The sequence below is a fragment of the Pteropus alecto genome, unplaced genomic scaffold, assembly GCF_000325575.1.
Source record: "Pteropus alecto unplaced genomic scaffold, ASM32557v1 scaffold22, whole genome shotgun sequence".
Classification (NCBI taxonomy): Eukaryota; Metazoa; Chordata; class Mammalia; order Chiroptera; family Pteropodidae; genus Pteropus; species Pteropus alecto.
Window position 1 is genome coordinate 3,450,994 of NW_006434839.1, and position 5,504 is coordinate 3,456,497.

Genomic DNA, 5,504 nt, shown 5'->3' on the forward strand with positions numbered 1-5,504 from the left:
AGGCGAGGTAGATTTCCATTCACTGTTAGGCACCTGATAAAGTACCTTCCAATGAGTTGGAGAGTGTATTTTATTTGATAGTCTCTCCAATAAGCCAAATCTCCAGGTGGCAGCTGATGTTAAAGTCTTTCTCTTGTGGCAGCTTGCTGTGAAAAGAAGCAGTTACTGATTTGGCATTTTCTTGTAGTGACTGTCAATACGTGGCAATAGTGTAAGATTTTACCTTTCAATAATGTCAGCTCGTAAGTTCCTTCGTGTAATTTAAGTCCTGCTTAAATGCATTATGATGCATGAAGGAACATAAAAACAAAAATATGGGATTTACTAGGGAGCCATAAAGAACCAAGAGGCCAACTTGGGCTTCCCGTAGCCCCAACTACTCATTTAATTTGCAACCGTTGTTTACTCATACAATACAACCTAGTAGTTTTTCATCACTTACTTTACAATGCTTCTCGTGCAATCTAACATAATATACAAGCCTGATTAGTTTAAAATCTCTCTTTTGTGAGGAGAGAAAACAAATCTTTTTGAGGTCTTTCAGAAGCCCTTCTGGAACACACATATTTATTCCTACATATATTGAGATTTGAACCCTTAAAATGTCAATTTCTAGTGAAAACTGAAAAATAAGCAATTAGCCTTCTTTAGCTGGGCATATTTATGAAGTCATTTTATAACCTTTAGAAACATCTTGTGGACGTCAAAGTCAATTATTAATATGGATTTATTTTTGTAAACCTGGATAAAATAAAAATGTTATATTTAAGATCAATAATTTAATATCAATAAGATATTATATATTGATATACAATATCAATAATATTTAAAGACATGTCTGTTCTACTTAAGCCAACAAACTTAAACTAACTTTTATTTACTAAAGATTAATCTTAGCTCATGTGAACTCGAAAAGCAATTGGGTTAGTTTCTGTGTTTCTGAGAAGTTCAGAACACCCAATCCTTACAAGCACCTTTCTTCAAATCAAATAATTTTAATTTATTAAATTAATTTTGACAATACTGTCCAGAGGTAGAAAATTATCTCACATTTACCATGTACATCTATAGGCACATACAGACAGACATACCCAGAGACCTTTTACCCCTGAGAAAAACATAGTAGTTTAAAAAAGAACAGGTAGATCCAAATTTCTTTTTTGGAGGCATTTACAATTCATATCCTTGACAAGTCAAGTTCCAAATGACCTTCCTCCTTTTATAATAAGGACAGCTGTTTTTGATACCTCAAAAAATTGGCTTGCCACCTAAATGACATCATCATTTAGATGATTCATTCATCTAAATCCTCTTTTTGAAGCTTTGCGAGACCAATTAAATATACTTTTCATTCATTCTGCCTAATTTGATAGTTGACTTTTTCTAATTGTGCACACAAAAGATTAATTAGAAGTATCAAAAGATCCTAATTTCGTCCATTTTTCTGCAGGAATATTAATTGGTCTTTTGAAGCTTCATTTGCCCTGCCATATAGATAGGCCAAAAAGAGTGATCTCTGATCATCTTTTATTATATGTAAGGCCCCTAATTCATATTCCTCTAGATAGTTAAGGGGGAGGCAGAAGTTTCTCTTGAGCCCAGGAGTTGCTTGCCTTTAGCTCATAATAATCCACATACCATACAGGTGCATCTTGGGGTGACTAGTCCTGAATCCCTGCAGATGTGTCAAAAGTTATATGCAGATTTTCTATTGCATGGGGGTTGGTACTTCTAACTGCCCGCCCCACCTTCCCCATGTTGTTCCAGGATCAATTCTATACTATCCTGAGCTAAGGAAAGGGACCAGGGTTTAGGGCTGGAGGTGCTTCAAGTAATAAATAGGAAGGTGAGAGGAAGAAACATGGTAAATAAAGGTTGCCCTGTCATACAGGTAAGTCTTCCAGGTGAAGAAATATTTTCCCTGGTTGTAGCTTTCTTTCTGGTAAAAGTACTCTTTCTAATAGAAATCTCCTTTATAAGTATAGATGGTCCCTACAAATGGGGAAATTTATACTTTCTTTTAGGCAGTTAAGGGGGTGTTAAGAGCATTTCCTGAGTCTGCTGGGTCTTAATTGCTTTCAGTTCAAAATAATCCACATACCAAAGTGGTATATTTTGGGTTGGCATGTTCTGAACTTCTTTAATAGTGATAGCAGTCTTTTCTTTATTGCAAAATTACCTCTCAGTGTATACAAAAATACATTCTACATACGTTAAAGCAATAGATATAAACTCTTAAAAATCATATGAAGACATAATATTTTAACAATATTGGCAACAGGGAAGCATTTTGAAATCTTACAAAAAGCCCAGAATCAAAAAAGAAAAGATTGCTCTTTTTTGCTGCCTGTTCGCCACCATCGTGGGTTGCATGCATGCTTTCGGGAAGGACCTGTCCCTGGCGGCTCTGCCCTACCACCTCAGCATCCCCACATTCCTGGAGTTGACATCTGGTGACGTGAAGAAGCAGTCCTACTTACTGGCCAAGAAGGGGCTGACTCCCTCACAAATCGGTGTGATCCTGAGAGACCCACGTGGTGCTGCACAAGTACATTTTGTGACAGGTAATAAAATCTTGAGAATTCTTAAGTCCAAAAAGGACTTGCTCCTGATCTTCCTGAGGATCTCTACCATTTAGTTAAGAAAGCTGTTGCTGTTCAGAAGCATCTTGATAGAAACAGGAAGGATAAGGATGCTAATTTCGATTTTTTTTTTTTTTGGCCGCCTACAGCATCCAGCCTTCCTAGGTGGTATAATTTCGATTTTGATCGAAAGCCGTATTCACTGGTTGGCCCTATATTACAAGACCCATGGCTTGATATTACAAAACCAAACGAGTCCTCCTCCCCAGGTGGAAATACGAGTCATCCACAGCCTCTGCCTTGGTTGTGTATGTTTGTCTATGTACTCAAGAAATAAAATCATTGTTTAACTAGAAAAAAAAAAAAAAGATTGAGAGATTTAATTAGATAAAAACAAACACCGAAGTATGACAAAAGATATCAGAAAAAATGTTAAAAAGTAACAAGCAAAAAACATTGGCAACGTAAAAAAATCAGAAAATGCTTGCTTGCAATTGGCACTAATTAAATTATGACAGAGGTGATGGTTCTTCATCTGGAGGGTGTGTCTATCATCTCCCAATATCTTAATTTTTCCTCACTTAGTGACATAATTTGAATACATTTCTACATTATTAAGTATACTTCTAAAATATAATTGTTAATAGTCCCACACAATTCCACTGTGCTGAGTGTCATATGCAAGTTGCAGTTACTGCAGTGGCAGTGCTTTGCAGGACAGTAAACTGAACATTTTCTTAGTGAACTACCATCCTTCCTCCAGTCTGTGACAGAAGCTCTTTTAAATAAGAATTGGACAAATATTTATGAAGTGCAGCCAGATTATTAGCCTGCATGGTGTACTAGTGTCTCTTGATCCAGTACTGCCTACTCCTCTTGGTTCAGTTTTATCAAAACTGTTCTTTTTCTTCTTTTTTAAGCAGAAGATGGAATAACATGTCATAATATGAAATCTGTAAATGTATGAGAACTCCATGACTAATTTTCTCAAATAAGCAGCTTTCATTATAAATATATATCTCATCCCTCTTGTCAGTAGATATTTTCATAAAATAACAGAAAACTGAGTTTGACATACAATTAAATGTAATAACTCCTTCTGATACCCTTAAATAATATTTTAATTTACATAGCATACCAGATAAAATCATTTCAAGAGTAGTTTCTTATTTATGGATTTTGATGTTTGTTTTCTATTAGAGCAAATACATTAAAATTTATTTAACAATTAATGTGAATTAAAATAATTTCGTTTGGAAAGTTCACCATTTCAAATATTTTCTTTTCAACTATAATGTTAAAACTTTTACATTGTAACATATTGAAAAACAATGAGATTAATGAAATTAAAATGCATTCTAAAGTACATGTTAGCATTTTCACAAGTTTATGACTAATAAATTCTCTGATTAAAAAGTAGAAAACACGTAAATGTGGAAAGAAGAAAATTCAAAGTCTCACGACTGTGAATATTTATTATATTTCTTTTCAGTCATTTTCTCAGCAGAGATGCCTTTTGTCTGCCTTTCATGATTATTACGCATACCATGTGAATTCATTTTTCCCGTGATATAGAATAATGCATTTTTAATAGAATTTTAATTCTGTGAAAAGGATTGTTTTTCTAAAAGAATGCACATTGAACATATGGCCCCTCTAACAGATAACCAGAAACAACTCTGTTAAAATAGATGTATTTGTAAGTGAGCCCCTGATCAGTACAGAACCTTTTTGGAATTTAGGGAAGATAAGTGGATAACATTACTCATTTCACCTCTCTTCCCAATGGCAAAGAGAATGGCTTTCGGCAGCTCGATTTATATACTGCCAATCACCAGAGGCAGTGCCTGACAATTAACTTAGAAAAATCTCATTGCTTTTGACTCATGGACAAGGAAAGGGATAGTTTCCAATTTATAAATATTTGGTTTATTATTGCATGGCAGACACTAAATAGATTTTGTGAGGAGATATTGTTTATGTCAAATGTATTCTAGTCGGTTGGTTAACAGCCATCTCCTGCTACAGATCAGTGATAGTTACAGCAAACATCCGTTAGGCACAAGCAGCTCTCAGGTCATTGTACCTACAACTGATTGAAGCATTGACCTAGGCATTTACATTCTTTCTTAACCTTAATCCAGAGAGGAGTCACCCTATCATGTATTTCCCTTCAGTGAAGTCTAGCCTCCCTAGAGAAAGCCTGCTGTGGAAGGCGTGGCCTTCTCAAATATCAGTTCATGGAGTGCTTTGTGCAGACACAATCAATAATGCAAGAGAAAATAAAATTAATGCAACTGATCTGAGGTATTTATCTATCTCTGGCACTGGAATTCCCTTCCTAGAAGTAGGAAAAGTAGAAACCTTGACCCTATGAAGAATGAAAAGTACACCATTTCAAAGCAAAACTCCCAGTGTGCACAAAGCACTGCTTTGGATAAAAGATGGCAGCTGCAGAATGGAATGGTAGCAGGTTGCCATGGTTACCAAGTCTCTGATTCAGCCACCATATGCCACCTGGTGTTTTCAGCCTGAAAAAGCAGATCTGTGGTGTCCTAGATTGGAGATGGAGCTATGACCACAGTTCTTCAGACAAGCAGTACTGGCCTTCAATGTGAGGCAGTGTTTGTAGATAGAAAGATGATTTTGGGGCTACAGCCTTATCACTTAAGGCAGGGGTTCAGTTGGGGAAAGAAGCAGACATATGCCCCACCCCCTTTTAAAAATTATTCTTTTTCTTTCATGGAAACACTACTATATGAGTATTCATTCCCCCAAATCATTCTTTATCCTTTTTTCGGAACAACTTTCTGCCCAAATCTGTTAGGTTATACAATATCGCAATAGCAACAAATCAAAATGTTGGGTACAACGATTGCAGAACATTAGATTATATCAGTTCTCAGAATCTTTAGTTGCCTT

The 5,504-nt window shown here is 35.7% G+C and overlaps 1 pseudogene; it reads left to right on the forward strand.

Moving 5' to 3' along the window:
* The first annotated feature begins 1,861 nt into the window (after positions 1–1,861).
* On the forward strand, positions 1,862–5,200 carry LOC102883383 (annotated as a pseudogene).
* Positions 5,201–5,504: the final 304 nt, after the last annotated feature.